General features: G+C 41.1%; 1 protein-coding gene across 13 annotated transcripts in view; it reads right to left on the bottom strand.

Annotated features, from left to right (window-relative positions):
• Window positions 1-24,003, bottom strand: part of LOC141739324 (poly(rC)-binding protein 3-like) — a 539,898-nt gene that overhangs the window by 416,939 nt on the left and 98,956 nt on the right. For all 13 annotated transcript variants that reach the window (XM_074576357.1, XM_074576359.1, XM_074576355.1 and 10 more), the window contains exon 2: window positions 12,998-13,135. The gene's annotated coding sequence lies outside the window, so the exon portion shown is untranslated. The remainder of the gene's footprint in view (window positions 1-12,997; window positions 13,136-24,003) is intronic.

The following is a 24,003-nucleotide window of genomic DNA, read 5'->3' as shown; positions in this document are numbered from 1 at the left end:
CCACAGCTTCACTAATAAACCCTGTTTCCTTTCAAGAATTAAGTGCTTTAAAAGCCAGCATGTTCGAAAAATTGTTTTCTAGATCCGGAAAAGGCATCAAGGTCAACCCCTTATCAAAGGCAAACCCCAAAGGTTTTGGTGATCCTTAGACTGCAACAGCAGATGATACTGAAGAAGAGATGGATAACACCAGCATTATGGTCCTGTGAAATTCCAATCCTTGCAATACTCATAATTGCAACATCTATTATTCCGAAAGTAAAAAAATACAATAGCACTGTGGAATCCCACAAGGCTAGGTTATAAATGAGTGAAACAAGCTAAACAGTTGCTCTCCAGCAACCCATAAAGCTTTCACGCAATGACAGCCGGTACAGCCAAATGAGACAGAATGAGCTCTCATAATTTGTAGTTGGCTTACAAGCCTTCAAGGAAGCTGGCAACGGAATGATAGCGAAAAGTATGATATAAAGGGATAGCAAAATGTGATATGATTTAGGAACAGTGTCATTAGACTACATAAGGCATTGCAGTTAATTGAGAAGTAGAACCTACACAAGGTCTACAAACTGAGTAGAAGCACAGTATTAGATGAGCCACGTTGCCCTAAAAATAATTCCTCAGTCCTACGAGCACAGGAGCAACTGCAAGGATAAAGAAGTAGAGAAATTCTGCAGGGACATCAAAAGGCTCTGGCAGCTGCTTCTCACTGAGAACACAGACTCTGGACGGTATCCATCAGCTCTGCCCCCACAAAAGCACAATTGTACAGTGGAGTCCGTGCATGCCAAGCCAAACAGCAGAGTGTGACTTGTGAGTAAGAATGACTCTGTAATAAAGTTTGTTTTGTCCATTCATAAACCATCAAGGTGATGCACAGCCATCACATCAGCAGATGTAAACTAGATGAATGTTATCATAATTTCAGAAACTGCAACTCTGCTATGAAAGTAAACAACTCAATATTTCAAAATCTATAAAAGCAGCAACACACAAAAGCTATACACTTCATTTTCTGCCTTGGCAGACGGACCTGTAAGTGGGATTTCTATTTACATGAGATGGGGTGAGCAAGACGTAACACCATATCACTGACAAAATTTCATTCCCTTGACATTTCACACTGATAGCAGTCTCTCCATTCATTTTGGATGCATGTACCAGAGAACACAAGCGTCTGCCCCACCGTGGCCCACACAGACCACCAGCTCGTCCAATGGCTTTGGAATCTCTCAGCTGCATTCCCTCCTCTTATCCACCTCACCTCTCTGTGTATTTGAACAGCTCTGAACAGACGCTGTCTGCAAATGAAGGAACATGCTTCCCCTTTCCCCAGCAAAGTGGAAAATGTTTCCCCAGCCTGCATTACCCTCCAGCCCAGGACTAATATTCCTTGGTCTGACAACCAGTCATTCTGGGTGAGGAATTCCACTTTGGGGGGTGGGGGTGGTGTGGAACTAGACGAATTTTCAAGTAGACTCATTAACTTTTATGATCATCACTGACCACCAGTATACATGTTGGAGGAGCCACTTTTTGATAGCCTTGCACTAGCTTTGAGTACGTTTTGTGATACACCGCTTACAAGGCTCGCGGACAACCGTGAAGCTTTTCCAAACAGGCTGTTACAAATAATTCTGAATAACTGTCATTCAGCAAGTCTTTACAGACATTGCTGACTCCTTAGAAAGGAATTGACTGAGAACAATAAATCGATACAAGCCCAAGCTGATCCTTGGCTTTAGCATGAGATTGAAAATCAGCCTTTCAAGTGCGTTGAACACTTTTGTACTTCCTTCAAGGTCTGCGCAGCACTGACCAACCTTGAAAATTCTTGATGTACTCCAGGTCCTCAGTGACATTACTTGAATATTAACTAGTAGGTCAGGTTGCACAAAGTGTTATTCAACCGAAATATTAAGAAGAAAGTTTTACACTGTCTAAGGTCCTCTGTCTGCCTTCCTATTCCTTAGCACAGCCAGAAAGTCCCACTGCCCTGTCTGACATCTAACAGCTTTAAGTAGCTTAAAAAAAATAATAAAAAAAATAATCTTCGTCCAAGAGACTCCTGCTTTGACAACAGTGAACTTCTGCCTTCAAGTCTTGGACACAGTTCAAAAATCCATGCATTTTGCAAGATTAATTGCAGAATCAGCCCTCCATGTCTGTTATTCCAGAAATATGTAGAAAAAAGGTCCATTTTGTACAAGCCTGTCTACAGCAGGTCTTAGCTTTTGTCTTCATCATTTGAAGACATGCATTAAGAACCAAGAAGCAGTACCATTATATTCTAGCGTGTTCCCATTATATACACAAAGGCATGCACTCAGACAGTAACAAGAATTACCACTATAAACCAGGAGCTAATCTTCCAGTCAGAAGGAGTAGGATTATTCTGATTAAATGCAGAAACTCTCATCAATGCAAGCCACCTCCAGCTTCCATGATTCTCAGAGGTTTAGGGTGCAATTTCTTTCATCCTAAATTAGGTGCTTGAAATAGGTCAGATTAATCTCACCCTAGCTCTACCTATTTCTCTCCATTGACTACACAGACAGCCCAAGGTGACGAGTTCAGACATAGATATACAGAGCTAAGGGAGATTCATCTTACTCGACATGCCTACAAGCTACCAATAAGCTCTCTCTATGCAGGAGAGCCCAAGATACATCAAAAAATGTGTTCTACATAAGGAAGCATCAATCTTGTAGAAACTGGTAGAAAAATAATTTTAAATGCCGAGCGATCATAGAGGGGTTTGTGGTTTTTTTTTTTCTAAACAAAGAACAATTTTAAAGAAATGGAGAAAATAGAACACCTACTCAAAATAACAAAACAACAAAACCCACCTCCCCACCCCACTGATCTGAAGAGATTCATTTCAAAGACCTAAGTTTGTCAACTCTTCCAAGAATAAAGCCGGAGAAAGTTTCACAGGCAAGAGAGAGGCAAAATCATTTAAGCTAAAGGACAATACTGGCAGTAAAACAAATACAAATAAACTGGCTTTGAACTTGCCTTAGCCAAGGATTACAAGGCTTCTAGTTTTCACAGGAGCTCAGCTGGGGAACAACCAGCCTCCAACAGGGCAAAGAGCCCTGCTAAATTGAAGATGGACTATGACAGCCTTCTCAAAGGGATTTATACACTACAGCAGCTGTGATGGCAAGAGGAAAGACAGGATGACTCAGGAGGTCCCTCCCAATCCCATACTCCTTATTTAAGCTTCTACTTGATAGCAGAGGTCACACTGATCAGTGTTCATGTAATTTAAGATACAACTTCAAGTCTCTCCTCTTCTTTCCCCATCTCACCCACATCTCAGCCCCCTCTACCTCCATCTGACCCTAAGCCACTAGTGCCACAGACTAAACAGCCTTATTGTTTTCTTCTAGTAAGTCACCTCCACCCTGATACTGAAGGAATAGAGACAGCTTCCAACCCCTCTTCTTTCAATACTACAGAGAGGATACTAAATAGCTACACAAGAGAAAATAATTTGAATTCACCCCAGCAGCACCCTTATTTATGCGCTATAAAAAAAATTGCATTTCAAAGCTGAAGTATAACACAAACAAATTGCTCCAGTAAAACACTTCCTTCAGGAAACCAAAGATTATATTATATATTTATGATAACTAACTACAAGATATAAACTAGGAAACACATCTTATTACTATTTGCAAGGCAGTTTTATCTCACCATAAGAAGTTGCTTCTCTCACTCCAGTACACCTCCACAGCAAGATAAACTCCACTACTGGCTGGTGGACACCAGCTAAGAACTGTCTGTAATGAGAAGACAGCTTTCACCTGGGCCTCTCAGGAAGCCTCTCCTCCTCTTTGGGAGGATAACTGAATATCAGAACTAAGAAAGCAAAATAGCAGCACCTGTGGAGGGGGCACGGACACTCAGAAAAATGGATCCCTAAAGGCATCTTCTAAGGAAGCCTGTAAGCACTCGATGTTACCGAAGTAAAACAAAAAAGCACATAGAACAGCTGCAATGTCGGCACTGAGGAGTGAACTACCATATGAGTGGAAATACTTACAGGAATGTTTTAGAAAAAAAAAAAAATGGATGACCATTCATAAACAACATTTTAAAAACAAAACTCAGACCAATAGCCCCCTACCCCCCCCATTCCGAAGAGCTGGTGGCACCCAGAAGAACGCTTAATTCTCAAATCCAGCGTGGCTAGCTCAGGAGAGGGGTGCCATGCCACTGCTGCTCCTTCTGCGCTCCCCATTACACCACTTTACACTACGTTCAGGAGGGATGAGGCAGGAACCTCAAGCACCTGTGGCTGCACAAAACCCACACGTCAGGGAGATGCCTGTGCACGGGATGCTGGTAACAGCAGCAGCAGATGTCCCGTACAGCAAAGTGCAGTAAGTAACTCAGTGCCATCTGGCAGGGAAGAGAGGAGTGTGATGGGTAGAGAGAGGTGTGTGTTGGTGCTGGTGGGAGCAAGGGAGTTTTGTGTAGTGTGTGGTGTTAAGGTCATGGACACTGTAAGGGGATGTGTTTATGCAGTGCAGCAAAAGGTGTTTGAAAGGCCCATTTGGGCCTGATTAAAGGAAAAGTTTCTTCAGGAAATTACCGAGGGGAAAAAAGTAATTATTCAATGGAGTAGGAAGTGACTCAGGATAGCAGTCATGTCCTCTAACTAATTTTGGTGAACCCAGGTTGGTTTCAATAACCAAAGTCACGTTTTTTTCAGTCAACCTCTATGATGGAAAAACTACAAACATTCTATCCCTGTTGTAGCTGGCGCCTGGACTTAGTGCTCTGTGAGAAGAGGATGAAGGACAATTCGCATCAGTTGTTATTTCAAGGGGAGCAGTATTTGCATAACTAACATTTCACCTGATCGAGCACTAAGAGAATTATAGGCACAAATCACTGAACCTGAGCAAATCATTGAAAAAGAAAAATAGAAGGCAAAATTAAGTGGCTCTATATGATCCCCTCACAGCTTGAAGTGAGTCCAGAACTCAATGAAGACTGTACTGACATCAAGGGAACCCCATTATGAAGAAAGAACATGATGTTATAAATGGGAAAGGATAAGTGAAGTATCCCCTCCAAAATGTTGCTGACCCTGGTGAGAAGGTATGTACTGACTATATAGGTTGCTTCTGAACAAATAATTTTTCCAAAAATACAGTTTAAAGTTTTCTGAGATGCTAAAAAGAACCATTGCTGCTCTTAGCCAAGCTCTTCCCTACTAATTGCAATACAGCTGCTATTAGCCAATTCCCCTGGCCTCTCCAGCTTCCACAGTGATTTGAAACCCTGATAATGCTTTTTATTTTGTTCCTTCTGTAGACAGAGGCAAAAGCATTTCCTTTTCAACAGCATGACACAGGCTACAGACAACCCGACGCCAAAGCTTTCTGCAGATCAATATATTTAATGCATTTGAAGACAGTAAAATTTCCCATGCTAGTCCAGGGTTGCCCGAGGAAAAAGAAAGCCAGAAGGCCAGAGCGCTGTGTGGATATGGATTTAATATTCCATTTGTTTACTTAAGGATCTCTCCATTTTAACAGAAACCCATTTAAGATACCTTGGGTAGCAATTTAGAGTATTATTCTCTAAAAGTTTTGTTGAGTATGGAGAAAAATTTAATGTAGTAAGCGGAGTCAGATACGCTTAAACCCAGGCTGGTGGGACGTATGCTTACACGCATAGAGACAAAACAGTGAATAAATGCCAAAGTCTATGGGAACAAAAATATTATCAATGCCATCATACCAATTCTCTTTCTCCACATCTCCCAGATTTACTTTGTTCACTTGACTATTGCTCCAGCCACTCTTGCCTTTCCCACAGGCTTTCCTCATTTACTTAAGGCATTTCTCATTTTCATTAACCCTCAATCTTTATTGCTCCAAAGCATCTTTCTTCCCATTAATGAAGTTCTACTGCCTGTTAAATGCAAAAGCCAGAGGCAATCACACAATTGAGAAAGCCAGTTGTTGTCCTATCAAACCTCTCAGAATTGTTCTCCTTCCATTCAGCCTCAAAAATTCCCCAGGGATTCCCATTCACTCTACCGTCTTCCCCCCTCCCACTCCACAAAACTGTATATCAAGAAAAAAGGAATAAGGCTCACTAAAACAGCTGCCATACTTTTCAGTCTTATTTTGTGTCCATCCAAAACCATGATTATGTATTAGGCAAGCCTGTAAAATTCTATAATACCACCGAGCAATGGCTACCTTGCTGTCAATCTTTAAAAGCCGCTAAATAAGGGTACCCAAGTTCACTATTTGTCTTGCAAAACAGAAGCATTTTTATTGCTTACAATTGGAAAAGCAACTTAAGAAACTTAAGCTCAATGTACAGCCTTAGGCTGCCAGCAACAGTGAATAAAATAACATCTTCCACCTTAACATAATATTAACTATGACGCTCAAACACACATTCCTTTAAATGCAAATATTAATTATTTCATGCTAATATTTCAGCAAGAATGAATGCAATTATTTCATCAAAGCAGATGCAGTGGGAGGTAAGCAAGGAGAGGTAGCTGTTAATGGCTTGTGGGAAATAAACTGAGTCTTTCAGTCATTTTTTCTTGTATGGATTAGGTAGTTAGAAAGAGAAATGTTGCCTTTCTGTTACATCAAAAGGTCTGGCTCTGAATTTCCAGACCACTTGTGCTGCTTTCCTGAATACTAACAGTACGGGTTAACCCAACAGTATTGGCAAAGTGTTTATAATAATTTTTATAGGGGTTTTATTGAAATCTGGAAAGTGAGAATCAAGGTATACCACACAATCATTAAATTTGACATCATTTATTTCTCTCTCTGAGTGCATCCCATTCCGCTACAAATCTTAATTCTGGTATGTTATAACGCTACAAGAAAGTAGGGTCCCTGACACAGATTCCAGGACAGACTGACTTCAGCAGCTCTTGGGAATGGCACTTTATTCCTTTGTAACAAATATACGTACGTGAATTATATCATCTGGGTTCAGCACAGCAGAACAGGAGAGGATTAAAGGAACAGCTTCCGTGCCTGGTTTTTGCACAAGGTTGTCTTGTGTTTGAAATGGCAGAAACCAGCTGCGGGCATTGCACCCCGGGTCCGGGTCTGCCTGATGCAGTATCAGAGGCGTTGGGCCGCAGCCCAGCTCTCTGCGTGTCCCTGCCTACCAAGTCAAATTGCGGATGCGCTGCTTCAGCCAGAAGCCTTATGTGACGCCTGTCAAAGTTCTTAAAGAACTTAGTGACCAAAAAAGTGATAATCCCCTCTCAGGAAAGCTGTCCTCATGCGGGTTCTGAGGCCTCTTTTGGCTTGAGGTTCTTGCAATGGAAAACTTTAGCCTGAAAGCAAGTAAGCAGGAAAAATTCGCACATGCATTCACGTCACAACGCTAACTCTCCTCTGCATAAACTTCTCATTGAACCAACTCCTTCTAGCTGCATGCCCCTGCTATTCAGCAATGCATAACAGAATATGTGCATTTCAGAAAACAAGCACCATTTCCCTTGTGTCTGCTCTCCCTTGCCATCTACCAAACAGCAGTTTTTGCCCCTGCTTTCTGAAGAAACAGCTGTAATGTCACAGAAGAACTGCATGTTAAAAAGGCAAAAAGATGTACTATGAGATACAAAAAAAAGGACCTTTTCTATCTCAACAGGACTCCCATCTGAGCAGCAAAGCTTCTGCTTTGAACTTGCATTCTCAGGGATCTCAACTGTATTTTTTACATCCTACACTACAGGCCTCAATCTTTGCACGTGAATTCCCAGTCTGTGACAATGTCTATTCTATCTCTTAATTTTAAATATGGCATACGTAATGCTACAGCATCTAGAGAGTCCAACCGACACTGAGTCAGACAGATGACAGAAAAAATACTCTGCCCACAAACTTGTACTCTTTTATATGCCAGTAATGTAGGTAAAAACTCCAGTATAGTCCATCGGCTTCTGGACCAGGGGCCAAATTCTTCTCTGCCGTATAATGGAACAGCTCAACCAGTTGAGCTCAAATAACCTGTGCCATTTCAGTCCAGCAAAGAGTTTGCCCCAAGGGTCTTGCTAACACTTTTGATCATAAACAGTTAAAGAGCAGTAATCCTCAAGCTCAAATGAATTAACACGCTAGGATTCTATGTCTCAGAAGAAGCAAAAACTGTTCAGTCTACTGTGAAAAGAAGGCATTTGTCTGATAAATAAATTAAAAAAACCCACCCAACCAGAGTGTTGTCAAAATAAGCATGTATATGACGATTCCAAAATAAAAATTATTCACTCCTAAGCACAGTCAAGCCTATATATTATGGATGGCAGGATATAGCAATGCTCTTCTGGAAGCTTCTCATGAGGAAGACAAATGCTACACTCTTTAAACTCTGACTCACACAAGGAAGCCTCCTGAAATCACTGGGACCATTCAGCTCGCTGTGAGGTGACCCACACCTGTGCTTCCCGGCGCAAGACTAGACATACGGCCAACCCCAACCCATCCTAAAGGGTAGCTGATACTAAACTTATTTTTTGTACCCGTGAAATGAGTTACACCAAGAGACTTTCAACAATAGCAAGAGGTGAACAAGAGGGTACAACACAATACTGCTGTAGGCATGGATTTGTTATACATATTTAATTATTATTCTGAAGGAATGCTAATGACCAACCGTTACTTAGGTTAGTCAGACCTGAAGAAAGCTGTTAGGAAATGTTGAGGGACCCCTGATCCAAATGGGAACTGCGATGACAGGGAAAATGCCAGGCTGCCAATTAAAGGTCTGGTGATTGAGTAACAGGAACTTCTCATGCAGATTGCTAGATTTTAAACTAGTTATTATCACTCAAGGAAAAATTACAAAGTTTCATGTGAATAAATTCTTCCCTAAAACAAACACACATTTGCTCATAAAGCAGCAATATCATCCCCAAAACAATATTACGAAAGGCTGTACTGGAGTTATGACTTCTTCAAAGTTCCTGGAACAGCATGTTCTTGTTGGTCACCTATATTAAAAGACTGTGCCAGAAAAAAAGAATAAATAAAAGGGAAGAAAGAAAAAACAACAAAAAAGAAACAATAGCTGAAAAATATTAGGGCAATGAAAAACTTGTCCAAAAGACTAAGAGACATAGTACAAAAGACAAAACAGAAGTCCTTTTCTACATAACCATTTGTCAAGAAAACTCACTTTTATGCTCTTTTATTCTGCCACAATTCTTTTAAAGATCTCTTCTTCTCAGAAGTTTCTACTGTAATTGTTGCAGAGGATTAAAACAAAATGGCCCAAATATTTTCAGTGAGACAAAGAAGAAGAAGAAGCACAATAACATTATACAATGCTATGGAGAATGTAAATTACAATGCCTCCAACAGAGCGTAATTAAACTGCATTAAACATTGCTGTGAACTGTCGGTAAGTGCATCCATAAGCCATCTTTAGGGTAAAACAGTGAACACAAGACAACATATTTTTTCTGCTCTGGTTAAGAGCTCTAGGTGAAATTAACATGGGTGTGAACTTAAACTCCCAACCAGAAATAAAACTCAATCTATTTCATCCTGCACTAGTCTGGAAAAGAACAGCAATTCTTGTGTGAAATCACTCTAAGAGGAGAACCTTAGTACAATATGTTGATAGAAGAAGAAATCTTATTCCTTTAGGTGGGTTCGTGGTCAAGAGGAAGTTTGGACCACATAAAAATCTATGTGTCTGAATTTACTGCCACCAGGAAATGCTCGTTCAGTGGCTGCGGAAGCTCTTTTCTCATTCTGTCTTCCTCTTTGAAGTCCCACAAACATCTCCACCTGGGCAAGAAGGTACTGATCTCAACTTCAGGAGCCCCTGTGACCCTGAAACAACATCTAAGCCCCAAAATCTCAAATCTGCTCAGAGTACACCTAACAGACACAGCCAAATTTGCACTTCTTGGAAAATACCCTTGTTTTCTAGGGTGCAGCTGGAAGAGGTAGTAACCTGTATTACAGAAGCATACAGCTGGAGCGCACACTTGGGTGTGAGCGATCTCGTTTCCAGGCTCTGCTCACCCTGAGGTGACCTGGACGCCCACTTTCCAGCAGAACTACAGACTGGTCTGGAAAATAGGAGTGGGGAGTGGTCCACTAGTCCCACTCCAGCCCTGACAGAGGGAAGTAGGTTGCAAATTTCATGCAGCTGGCAGAAAGCTTCACGAGATGATAGTACAGTCCAGTGGCTGGGCGACTTGGTAAGGAAGGGAAGACCCCTCAGTATCACACAAGCAATGAGTTCCCACATATCTGGTGGGCTGTGAGGATGACCACGAAGCCTAATGGGTCCTTTTAAAAAAGCCTGCCATGGGGACCTACGTCTGGAGAAGAGCCCAGACTCTGCAGCCTGTAGGCACTTGGTTGTGCTCAGCCTCCACTATGGGCTATTTCAAGGCAGTTTCTGCTGCGTTTGCAGGTTTCTACCCAATCCTGGCATGCACTACAGAGGAAGATTGTGTGTCCCGGCCCTATGTCTTTATTGAGCCTTCCTGGGACTGGCTGCTGAAGACACCTGTTTCAGCCCTAAATATGACAGCAGAGAAGCACAGAGACTATATTCTGCCCTTTGTTCTTACACATAAAGCATTTCTGGCCCAATATTGTAAACACTTCACAATTTTCCCACCAACTGCAGTGGGAAGTGTACTGCATCTTCTACGTTTTGATTTAATTCTCCTCTGTACCTTGCAGCTGAGGACAAAAACGTTGTCCTTGTGATAAATTTCCTTACAATAAGATTACAGACACTAACAACAATGAAGGAAAGAAAAAACAGAAGAAAAAAAAGAAGTACATTACTTAGACAAAATAATGGAAACCATAAATCACCGCAGTGACAGGATTAAATGTGAAACCTTTAATTATACGTTTAATCATTCACCAAATTCTTTATTTTCCCTGTAGTAATGTTCATGAAGCTTCAATAAGATTTGAGTTTGAGGATGATTTTATTTTATATGTGAATTGCAAAAGCGATACACATAGAAACTGTTTTGGAATAAAAATAATATTAATTTTAATTTTCAGCTATGTTGACACCTTTACTGAACACCTTTATTGTTCTCAGTCATACTGGCCCTCACTTAATGGCAACACGGTGTCAATGCACATCAAGCCCATCTCCATTTCACAGATATTGTACAAAATAAAGTAGAACTAAGGGGGAAATAAGTGGTGGTTCAGAATGTACACTACTGTATTAAAACAAGAGAGTGTAATTACATTGTTGAAGAAGATGCTGTGTTATCTATGAAATACGGACAAACCCGTGCCCACAGGCTGTATCTGCTCCACAAGGAGGCAAGAAGCAGCTGCTAGAACAGAAAAGTGACTCCCCATCCCCTGAACACCTTTCCCTGTGGATCCCAGAATCCAGCAACAGAGAGCAGGGCTGTTGTTGCTGTTGCCCCCCGGGTTCAAAGTTGGCAAAGGAATAACCTGATTTCTGTAAGACTCCTGTGCACCAGCATAATCTTTCAGCACACTCAGAGCAGTACTTACTGAAAGCAAAAAAACCCAACCCAAAACAAAACAAAAAGCAAAACCAGCAAAATGCCCCTTCTTCTATAACGGAGGTCATGGCAAAGCCCAGACAGCCTTTGTGTTTACACAGATCCCCTCAAAACACGTGCAGTAGGAAAAAGCAGACTTTCACGAAAGTCGAAACATTGCTTGTATGCTAAGAAAAACAGCCTAATATTATACTAAACACATCATGTAGTGGCAATTGTAAAGGCACTATTATACTGGTAGATATTGCACTGCGTATCAGAGAGCCGTTGGCAGGAAAGTACCTGTCCTCTGGAGCACCCTTTGTTTAGTTCTGCTGTGTCGCAGGCTCTGGAAAATTGCCTTAAGGTTCCTAGCTGAGGTGGGCTGCCACGCAGCTAAAACCATAATTCAGCTGCCCTATATTCTCTTTAAAATAAAAGTGACTACTGGGCCTGGGTTGCAGAGAAGATGGGTTTGCTCTGCTCACTCAGCTCATGCCTTTTGCCCTGGCAGAGAAGACAGAAGCAGACGGGCCCTGCCGACGTTTTGGGTGCAGAAAGGGGCAGGACTAAATACAGTGGGGAAGCACACACTCGGAGGCACTTCCAGCCATCCCAATGGAGGAGGGCAACATTTTTATTATGTCTTTTGTAGAGACACAAACCACCAGATGGAGGACTCCAAGGTAATCTTCAGGGTATTTTTCTGGATTTTCTGCCATGGTAGTCATCTGTTTTGATTTGCGTCATCTGTTTGAAAAACAAGTCATCCTCTGTACACGGGACTCTTGAATCTGTTGGATTGGCTTGTTGGTACTTGACAGACCTCCCGGCACACTGCTATGAACTGGAGGAGATGCTCCACACACTGCTGTGGTCTCTGCCTCTACCACTTTTTGTAACAGGGAAACCCAGAAAGAAAAGGGGATCGTATAATTAGGTTCTGACTATCACATAAGTCGACTACACATTTGCTTCTCTGCTAGGTAAATTTTTCCATTGTGTTTTTTAAGCAAGAAAAAATTGCCTAGGGAAAGCAGGGAACACAGGTCCAGAACCGTAGGAGTCTAAGTACTGTCAGCACTGGGAAAATGTGTTTTCTTCCTTTCTTTCCTCTTTTGGATCTCTTTTTGAATCATGAGGAGTTTGGACTGATTTGGTAATAGTTAAATATTTCTGTTTTACCCACCCAATTTGAAAAGGGCCTTAACAGCGCAACATGTATAAAAAAACCCCCCATGACACAGAACTGCCTATTCTATTAAATCCATGTTCAAGGCTTAAACTAAAAATATAGGAGGTGTCTGGCTTAGTACTTCCTAACACATGTGGGGCACCAGTGTCAGAAACCTGGGAACAGGAGACGTTTTTACCATCTTTTTCTCAACAATTACTGGAGAGGAAATTTCTGAGGCAATGCTTAAAGCAGAATCACTCATTGTGTACCTGACAACACAAGACTGAGATGCCGGGACATTTACTCACCCTGCCAGCAAGATGACCTGTAGGTCTTTGGAGTTTTTCTCTCTTTCCTTTCTCTAGTCCATTCATGCATCAGGTCCCTTAGAGCTATGGGACAGCCAAGTGAATTTATGTTTCTTGCTCTGGGTGTTAGATGGTTTCCTGTGACAGAGAGGAGATAGAGATCAAATGTGGCACATGAAGGCACTGAAAAAATCATTTCAAATCATACTATAATTCAAGTAGTTCCTACTTCCTGACTTCAACAGTAGCCAATATTGAGGAATAAAAATCCCAAGAGATGGTTTCCAAACAAGCAGCCTGGGGGGGATCATTGCTCAGTAAGTGCCAGAATCTTTTATGCTGCCCTATTTAGTTGTAGAGAAATAATACGTGGGAGAGAGCTTCCAGTGTTTTACTCAATAGTATCTTATATCTATCAATTCTACTAGTTAACTGAGCACATTTCGAGTAAGTTTTTCTTTCATCCGTGTTAAATGTATTTATTTTTAAAGTTTCCATTCGACTGTTCAGGTACTACAGCAATGACCATGATCCTTTCTGAAATGTTCATTCAACCCAACATTATACACATATTCTCTTTCCTAGACCTTCTCTAAATTATCTTTTCTATTTGTTTTTCACTCCAGAATGTCTTCCTTAGAGATCATTCATTGGTTTTGTGGGTTTTTTGAATACCTATAGTCTTTTCCTATTTAAGGATGAGCTGGTCAGACCTAAACAGATTTCAGAATGGTGACCAGGCATTTCTGTTTCCCTCTTTTCCTCCCTGTACCACCAAGTGATCTATAGGAGACCAGTTCAAAGTCAAGTATGATAATCACCTATGACACTTTTCTGTTCCATTTCCTTCAGGAAATTGGTGCATCTGGTAGAGAAGTGGAAGAGGAGAATTCGGAACACACACACACAAATCACATTCTCTACGACCACTGAGCTGCCATGGGTGCAAAAAAGCAAACATGCAAACCCCCAAGCATACTACACTTAAGAACCCTATTAAAAGCAGAAATGGGCAAATGTCTAGCTTTGAATAATTTTCTGATATGTCTACCAAATAGTCAAGAGACTGTAATAATTTAGGAAAAAAAAAAAAAAAGAAACCAACCAAGAATGGGTAACTATTTTAATATCCTCGCAAAGCCTAAAATACAAAGGACTTTCACTAGGAGTAACTTTGGAGGTGAAATTGGAAACTTCTCTTCAGAGATTTTTCTATTAAAGGTCATGGGTATAGAAATCTACCGTCTCACTTTAGATCCGTTATAAAGCTACTATAAATAAAGTCTCCTATATGGCACCTTCTCATTGATCCCCACTTCAGTGTAATCAGCACTGCAGACACAGGAAGTTCTGAAAATAAACAGCAGTATTCTCTACTTACTCCACTTAAAATGGAGTCAGGAGTCCTGTACTTTTATTTTAAAATAGTCATTATAATTGCTCATTGAGGAAATAATTTTATTACTGTTTAGATGAACACAACTACTATATCAAAATATACTGTAACTATGACAACCAACAGTAATTCATAGTTTACTACCCTCTTTACCACTAAGTAAATGAAGTCATTTCGCTGAATTATTTCTTAATAATAATAATAATATGATAATTTCCAAGCAGCAATGTTAGCATTTACTGTTCTTAGAACTAGTCCAATATCTTCTATGACAATTGTAAATACTTCAATGTATCTTTCTTGGATAAAAACAGACCATACAACTGGAAAACATCATGCCTATTCTACTGAAGCTGTTAGGGAACTCATGGTGACTGCTCCAAAGTTCCGGCTGAAAAAAAAATTTCCCAAAAAAAGAGTCTAAATACTTGGCAACTTCTAAACAAACACTAAAAAACCACCACCTGTAGTAAATTTACTCACATACAAATGAAAAATCATGCTAAAAAATAAAACCTTGTGGAAATACAATGTTTTCATATCCCTCAGATTACACTGCTGTACCTTGCTGAAAAAGATTTGGGGATGTGACGATGGAAGAGTGGGAAGTAAGAAGGACGACTTGAAAAATCTAAGCCCAACATTTGCATCAATGTTTTTGACAGCTCAAACTGAAAAGTGTCTCCTGAAAACCAAGACAGCAAAGGGGCCCAGAAAAGCAAGCTGCTTGCCGAGGACAGCCTCCCCGGAGCACAGGGACTTCCCAGCTCACCACATGGAAAGTCATGCAGGCACAGCAGATGGGCAGTGTGGACAAATAGAGGATGAAGGGGTTACTTGGGAGTGGGGCAGAACTTCCTTGTTCTGACCTGCTTGGAAGAAACTGGGGAAGCCAGACCTTAACGGGGCTTGAAGCGGGTGAGGGACATGGGGAGCAACCAGATGAGCTTCTAGGGAAAAATCATCGGTTACAAGAAGACTGAGGAACAGGTAGCTGGGAAAGGCTGGAGAATCTCCATCCTTACAGGTACTCCAGACTCAACTGAACAAGGCCCTGAGCAACGTTTCTCTCACTTGGACTAGGACATTGTTGATGCCCTTCAGAGGTCTGTTCTAACCAACACGATTCTGTGATTTTCCGAAATACTCAATTTGACCGCAGTTTTCTTCCCTCTGAATAAAAGAAGAGTGGAAGTAAAAAGAACCACCCCCCCAAAAAGAAAAAAAAAAAGCAACAATTTATCTTGTATTTAATACTTCTCTGAAAGAGGAGACACTGAATTTGAATAGAAAATACTGTGAATGGGGTGAAACTGTTAGACCACTACTAATTGCATTTTTATGCTTTATATTTCTCTCTCTATTACCTATATGATTTTGTAAGCCTTTTGCTTTGTACTGCTTTTTTTTCTTTTACTGAATTAATGCAGACTGATAAAAGAAGATTAACTGATGACCTAGTTCTCACCAGATTCTTGACTGATCTAGGTAAGCTCCAAGTCTAGGTAGGTGCTAGGATTAATTAGCACAGTTTGGTAGGCAGCTTTCCCTGTGCCACATACTGGAAGTTCACAAGTTACACTATAATAAGTGGGAATAGGTAAGACATGGAGATGTCCAGCCTTCAAAATGGACTTTCATTTCACCTGACATTTCCCTCGGCAGAAAGCTTCCACTGTACCGTGGGATGGCACCAGAGTGTAAGCACTATCATTTTTCCAGATGCATAGTCCATCTGTTTCTCTCTCTTTGCCTCTTCATGTTTACCCAAGAAAAAGCTAGAATTTAGCACCATACACTTTTCAAGCCCGAGTAAGCAGCTAATTATTCAGACAAAATACTATTGATTTGAAAGTGTGTGAACAAATGAAATTCAGGCTTGCTGACCTCATTGAGAAGGACAGCCAACCTTCTCAGGGAATTTCCAATTGTGTTACTTACAGTTCTTGTTCCTTTCTTTTATTTCAGGAGCATTTGATACAATACAGTGCAACTTCTGGTATTGCGCGCACCCAGCTTCTTTTGAAATCAGAGGAGACTTTATTTAAGATGCAGATCTTTAGCTTCCCCTGAATTCAAGAGCAACCTGTGTGCACCTGAAGACAATATACAAATCAGGGAAGCTGACAGAAGTGATAAAAAAAAGGCAGGCTCAATTATGCATCCACTAAAATGAAGAGGACCATGTACACCCATGAATGTGCTACCCTTAAACATGAAGTAAATCTCATACTCTGTTGTTGACTTCTTGCACCATAAATTCAAGTTTTTCTAATGTCATTCCACAGGGTCATTTTCCAACAAGCCATGCCTTTTTTTCTTAGCCCTTTCCAAGTGTAAGCATTTAGACAACGGATAATCATCTTCCCCAGTATTCACTTTTATCATGGTAGGCATGCTACAAAATAGAGACCCTATATAATATATTTACCAAATCTAGGTAGGAAGCAACTTCCCAGGATATAAATGGACCGTATTACTCATTATGTTATTTGCTATAATAGTTGAACACCAATGAGCTGCAGATTCAACAAATATCCAAAAATGGTTACCCAAAAAGCTCTAAAATTAAGTTCTTGACAGATAATAACTAATGCTGTACACCCCTACGCTTCATGTTATGAACAATATGTACACTATATTCATGCAGAAGAAACCAGTATTTAAAACTCTTACATTTTTCATAAAAATAGATTTTATCACAGAAAACAGTGCCTTCCCATAAGAGATTTACAATTGATTAAATAGGATGGCTTGTCCTAAAACACTTACATGATTGCATGCACAGAAAACAGATGGTCTGTGTAACAGTAATTTGATTTCTTCCAGTAAACATTACTCATGATATAGAAAACGCTTATGTTGATCTCTTCCAGAATGATGTGTGCGCTTTGCATCTCTCTTCAAATGAAGCCTGTAATTCCATTCAAGAAACAGCACAGCAGCTCTGGTTTCCCAACAAATCAAATAAAATCAGGTAGTCTAATGCATCATTCCTCACTTAAGAGCCTGACAACACAGAGATTGATTTTAACTTTTCAGTCTCCCAAAAGTGCTTAACATAATGCCATGCTCCTTTCTCATTTACTCCTTTTGTAATGCTTCTTCATACCAAAAAAAAGAACACCATTTCTACCTTCATCTCTGCCTAAGAGAAGTATCATAAGCCAAATTACAATGTCTGTTCTCTTCTGATTGCATCTAACATTCTTCTCCTTTATAAAGCTGTAGGTATTTAAGAAGGGAAAAAGTCTTAGTGATAAGTCTCCATCTGTCCACTTCAAATTTTGTTCTGTCTCTTGAGTCACACCAAGAATGCTGCTCAAGGAACTTCAGCACCCAAATTTCCCTGAAATTACTCTACTCGAGCTTTATGCTTCCCAAACACTGGAAGAAATGCCGTCTACCTTTGTAAGGCAGACAGCCCTCATGAGGCTGTCTAAGTCACTGAAGTACTTTGGACCGAACCACAGATGGGAGCTCTGTCACTTGTTCCCACAGGATGACAGTCTGGGCTGATAAAGGATTCGTGTTGCCTTTTACAGATCTTTTGCATGGGGCGAGTGCAGGCGGATCTTTCTCAAAGGCACAAATTTAACCCCTAAGAGTGCACCCTTAAATCTGGCCCTAATTTTTACAGGGGCTTCACACCGGGCTATGTTCCTTCATCTGCAAGTAATAACATTCCTGCTGGGATGTAACCCTATTTGTCATTATCTTGTCTTGTTTGATTACTGTCGCTCCACCTGGCTGGCCTGGGCTTACCCCAGCCAAATGAAGTAAGGGCACAATTCTATTAAATGCCTGCTGGGAACACCCTTAGCTGCCGCTCTTGTCGGTGGGAATTAAGGGTTCTCGGCACATTGTAACAGGTACTCAGACCCTTGAGAAATTGGGCTCTTAAATAGATATTCCCTCATGACATTGTGTGATTATTTAATGTTCTGACAAGACGCCTCAGCAATCTCACAGGCCCTGAATTAACTATCCTAGAAGAGCTCTTTGCCAGCTGCAATTCTGTGAAACCTTTGTCATGCTTGGCCATGGAAGCAAATTGCATTTCATGGAGCATATGAAATGATTTACCCAATAAATTGGATGAAATATATATAACACGAACTACTGGCCAGGGTTGAGATGTCCAGTTTTAAATAGCTGTTCTTTCTTTGTCCCTTTCCTAATCCCTCGCACGTGCCCTCCACCCCACCCTTCCACGCACACTTTTTATTGTCCCACTTGCTGACAGAGCTCAGCAGCAGCGGCAGTCCTTGTGGCGATGTGGGATGATTCATCACGCAGTCTACATGAGGCAGATTAATACTGCCAGAGGAGTTCCTTATTATAAATTTCCCTTTCTCCCGTCTGGCTCATCTGCATTATAATATTTGTTGCTCGCCCATAAATTTCCAACTCAAGCCTATCCATCCAGGGGCTGCTGAAGTTTTTTAATCTATACTGAAAAGTTTAACAAAACCCCAGCAGAGTAAACATTTCTGCCTTGCAGCTGATGCCATGTTATCAAACACATTAATAAAAGCTACAATAAGCACGAAAGAAAAAATGTAAAAAAACAGAAGAGTGCTGAATGACATAGTATATCACATAACAAATGCACACAACAAATGGTCATTTTTTTTATCATTCTCTATGCATAATAGCTTTAGGCACAATCGCCTCGGGGAAAAGGGCACAGCATCAAATGTTTTCCATAGGATTTTAGCAACAGTGCCATTCTGATTGCTCAACCCTGGGTCAAGTGTGCAAAATTATAGTGCTTAGCAATCAACATTCATCTCCCCTCCACTTTTCATAAATGGAAGCTAGAGAAGGAGTATTTGGACTACCTACCCTAACTCCTATGACACCCAAATACCCACATCAGACCCAAGGACTGTAGTCAGAGTATATCAGCTATAGGCAACTGAAACATGTGCTGCAGGTAAAGAATAAGAGACAATGACTGTCACATGAGAGGTATTAAAATACACTCCAAAGGTGGTATTTTTAGGAAAAGATTTATTAAACTTTGAACTTCTCCATCCCTTTTGGGTTGCAACACACTTTCTGAGACCACTATGCAGAGATCACACCAGTTGCATGTTCTCTGCTAAGGCTTTATATTCCTATGCTTGCAACTGCTTTTTAAAAGGTGTATTCAACTCCACTTATTTGCGGTCACAATTTCTGCTAAGTCCAACTCAAAGAATTCACAGACATGGAGTCTCTCCCAGCCCCTTCCCTGCTCTCCTACTCAGCCAAGACTCTTGCCTTACCTGCTTACCGTTTAGGGAGGCTTTTTTCATCCTTCTGTTGTTAACAACACTTCCATCGACTACGTATTTTTTTATGAGCCTTCAACACAACCTTAAATAGCGTCTCACAAGCATCATCAAATCCACTTCCACAACAAGGAATCTAACTTCAGATAAATCATTCTACCAACTAGTTTCAACTACAACAAAAACAGTTCCTTGAGTGCTTTATGCATTCTGGCAAGCATCTGCTTTGCCAGGAGTGGATTAAATAACACTACCTCTATTATTCTAACAGTGTGAGAGATCATATAAAATATTTATATTGTGAACTGCAGGCACAATGCCTATTCTAAATTATGCTCTGGAAGCTCAGCAAGATCTTATATTGATAGAAAAATACCTCAGTTTAAATAATTGGGCAATTTTAGTTATTCCTTATTCTAAGAATCTCATGTCATTTTGCTGTTTCCCCCTTGGGAACGTGATCTATTTTAGTAAGTACTCATTTCTATGTTCAAGGGTTTCCTGTGTACTAGCACAAACATCTCACCCACATCATACTGAATCACAGGGCAGTATAGAGGTTATCATAAAAAAATACTGTCAGTGCAGATCAATGTTCTGCGTGAGCTTCTTCATTGCATTACACAGGGCATCAGACAGCTTTTAGTACTTAGCTATGAAAAAATTTCCTTAAGGCTTAATTTTCGGCTCACTTCCAAATTTGCAAACAAAGAGCTTGCATATGAAGTTATTTGCAAAGACTGTATGCACAAAACCCCATCAGTGTTGTAAATTGGCACCAATCTGCATGTGCAAGGATAACGTTTATACAAACTAAATATCCTCTCTCCTCAGAGTTGTATTCTTGATTTTATTGGGGTTACTCCAATTCTCTATGCGTGTATGCATGACTGCTTTAGGGATCACAAGCCCATTCTCACAGAAGTCACTTGTTTCAGCAGGTTCCAATGTAAAGGGTGTTTTTCTTAAAACACGGCAAACGTTGTGCTTTTCCCACATTTCACAGCCATACAGTGCAGGATGGTTGGCATTAAATTCTGCAACCAGCTAAATGCAGTGTATACATGCTTGTGCTATTTTGTGCAGCCCCAGGACAATGCGGCATGAGGAGAAGGGCATGGGCCATTCCTGTGCAGAATTTCCCCTGGGTAGCAGCATTTTCAGTCAGTCTGAAGCCAGTAAGTACAGCTCACTGCATTCGCACCAACTTTGACACTCCCATTGCCTAACCCTGATGGTGTTTTACTGATCATCTTCATCAAGGAGAGGAATGAGGACGCGGGCAGAGGGAAGGCAAAATGGCACCCAACAGAGAGCGCACTTTGCCTTCCCCTCCGTTGGCAGAAGGCATCAAAAGCAACCCCACTGCAGCTCCAATGCAGCCTTTCACATGCTATGGGCAGGCAAACTCTTTGAAGGTGGCTATCTCAGTTAACAGCTGTCAAACAGATATCCAAGCTAAGGGCATTTTGTTGGCCTTGGACAATCTTCTCCGCAGACTGTCACATGTGGTCCTGTCTACACTTATATTCAGAGTCTGCTCAAGTTGCCCTTGCCCAGCCCAGGTCCCATTGCACACAATTTCCCTGACAAAATCAGCCACACGGTGATGTTGATATGTGAGTTTCACCTCATGCCTTACCCTCCAGCCTTACTGCCATTAGCGAGGGCAGGCATGGGCAAGGGCAGCAGGAGGACGGGAAACTGGCAGGAGACGAAGAGCAGGTTTTCCTTGACTGTCTTGCTTTTGTCAATTCTGCCTCAGCTCTGCTTGGCAAGGATGGAGATGTGCCGGCAAGGACAGAGATAGGCCGGCATCTCTGCCGGAGATGGGCCAGCCCACCCTTTCCAGTGAGAAACAGGGCATTAAGCAGTGCCAGCTTTTCCTGATCCCTCCCTCCGCATGGGTCTGCTTCTTTATTTTGTAGGCACCTCCCACTGCAATGTTCTCCAGCACTCTCTCTCCTGTCTCCCCCAAGGGCTCCCTTTCCCCTTGCCCAAACAGGAGCGCCCTCGGAGCAGCTCCCAGCCCTCTGGTTGCCAAGCCCTTCTGCCCAGGCTGCAACTCGGTGGTGGCAGCCACTGAGATCCAGTGCGGCCAGAGGAGCAACTGGTCTGTCCATTCATCCATCCTCTTCTGGGCTGGAACTTAGATAGCCAGTACTCTCAGCTTCAGTAGATCCAAAAGCATAAAGTTGATCCCACTCAAAATCAGGACAATTTTCCAGAAAAAAAAGATCAATTATGTTATTGCAGCCTGTCTTGTGACTTGTTAACTTTCCTCCCTTCAGCCAATGTAAGCAAAACTGCAATAACTTCGGACTGAAAAGTCAGCCTTGAATGCGTTTAAAATGCACACGCTTCCCTTACTGCTTATGCAGGCACCACGCTGACTCTCTGCTCACTTCTATAAGAAAACCTATGCATTTCCCCCTCACTGGTCTGATTTCTTCCCACTTTCTCAATCTGACCTTCATGCTGACCCGCATGCTCCTGCGCTCACACCCGTCCTTTTCTCCTTTTACTGTCCCCAGTAAAGCAAAACAAAATACCTAGAAAAGTGAACAATAAACACCCAGAACCCAGTAAGCACTCATTCCCTGTATTAAGTTTTCAAATGATTTTTTTAAGAGATTTATGAGCTGCCTTGCTAGTAGATGGTAAAGCATTCAGCCAAACAGCACCTTCTCTAACTTACTGCTTTAATGATACTTAAAATTCTTAAATAAAACATAATAAATTTTCAGTCGCTCATAGTATGTAAAACAGTTTTGCACTGCTCTCTTTTTTGCAGTTACCGTCAACTATAAAAATACTGAGATTATCAAATAAATTTTGTTTATTGTTCAATAAATACACTCAGTAATATACTGCTCAGTAAATACAATTTTCATTAAAGAAAACAACATGACAACAGAATTGCCCAGGTACCTAAAATAATTAATTTCAGACTTGTTCCATGCCTGGGACCCTAAAAGCACTTTCACAAATCTGTTCCTTCGCTGTCTCCTTGGACAAGACCCAAGGAACAACTGAAAACCCTCACCACTGCTTAAGCAATCACATCTTGCCCTACAGTAAAACAGAAGAGCATCTCACATTATTGAGCGAACCCCTCCCGATATTCCTGCAGAAACAGCAAAGTGTTTGATTTTCACTTCCATTTTAATCTAGATACAACTTCCCTCACTGTGTAGACATAACCTCGGCATCAGACACACTGTTGACTATTTCAAGGTGTCTACCCCAGAGAGTAAGCAACTGAAATGGCTGAAATGTCCACAAGGCTGCAGCCTACGTCAGAACTGCAATTAGCGTAAACTTTAAAGCAGACTCCAAGTAACAGAGTCTGATATTGAGGAAGGGAAATATTTCAGGTAACCCAAGAGGGTCCAGTTCCAATTATGTCACAACAGGGTTGCACTCAGATGTGAAGCTGAGCTTCTATTTTATATTTAAACAGTCTTGCTGACATTTGTGTGCTCTGCAGAGCAAGGAGGCAGATAAGTCAAGCCAGGCATTCAGCTACTTAGCATGTATGTCCGAAGGTGACAAGGAGGGTTGGATTTTTGCATCCTTTCTTTCAGAGACCTGGTCAACAAATACAAAGAAGCAAATACAGACCAACCATCTGAGTAAGAACTGCCGTGTCAACCACAAAGAGAAAGTCTATTGTGCTTTGAATTTCCTTGCCCTAAGATCTTCGTCGACACCATGTTGTCAGCAAGTGGGATTCTATTGATACAATCCTCTTCCCCCTGGCAAAATAAGAACCAGGTTCTCCAATACTGATTTTAATATTAAAGCATGTTCAGAGTCTTTTTCAGGTTCTCACTGAAAGTCTTGCTTGGCTTTATGGCTTGTCACAGCTGACATGATTCTTAATCAGAGCTCCTTCAAAAACACAGTGAATAGATAATAATATCTGGAAAACTAGGACATTAAAACTTTGATTCACACAGCACATCTCCCTAGTCTTATCATACATTATGCATAGCTGTACTATATTTTGAAGGAAACTGCTGTGACGTGTTTTCTGTGGGAGATATACGCATGACTACAGAGTCTACAGCATATCAAAAAACAGGATTCTGATCTCTGGAAGATATCCAGATAATTAGGCAAAACAGCAATACAGGAACATTTTGCCCCAAAACAGAAATATTTTGGATTGGTAATGAAACACTTGGATTCCATATTACCATGGAGGTATCTCATGGGAGTTATAGCTTAGGTGCCTCAGCAGCCCGGTGTTAAGGATATTTAGTTTGCCATATGAGGACTGTGTCATTGGAAATATTCAAACTCCAGTTGTTATACAAAAAAGACCC

This window comes from Larus michahellis, chromosome 2 (genome assembly GCF_964199755.1).
Source record: "Larus michahellis chromosome 2, bLarMic1.1, whole genome shotgun sequence".
Taxonomy (NCBI): Eukaryota; Metazoa; Chordata; class Aves; order Charadriiformes; family Laridae; genus Larus; species Larus michahellis.
Note: the sequence above shows the minus strand (reverse complement) of the source record. Positions and strands in the feature narration are given on the sequence as shown.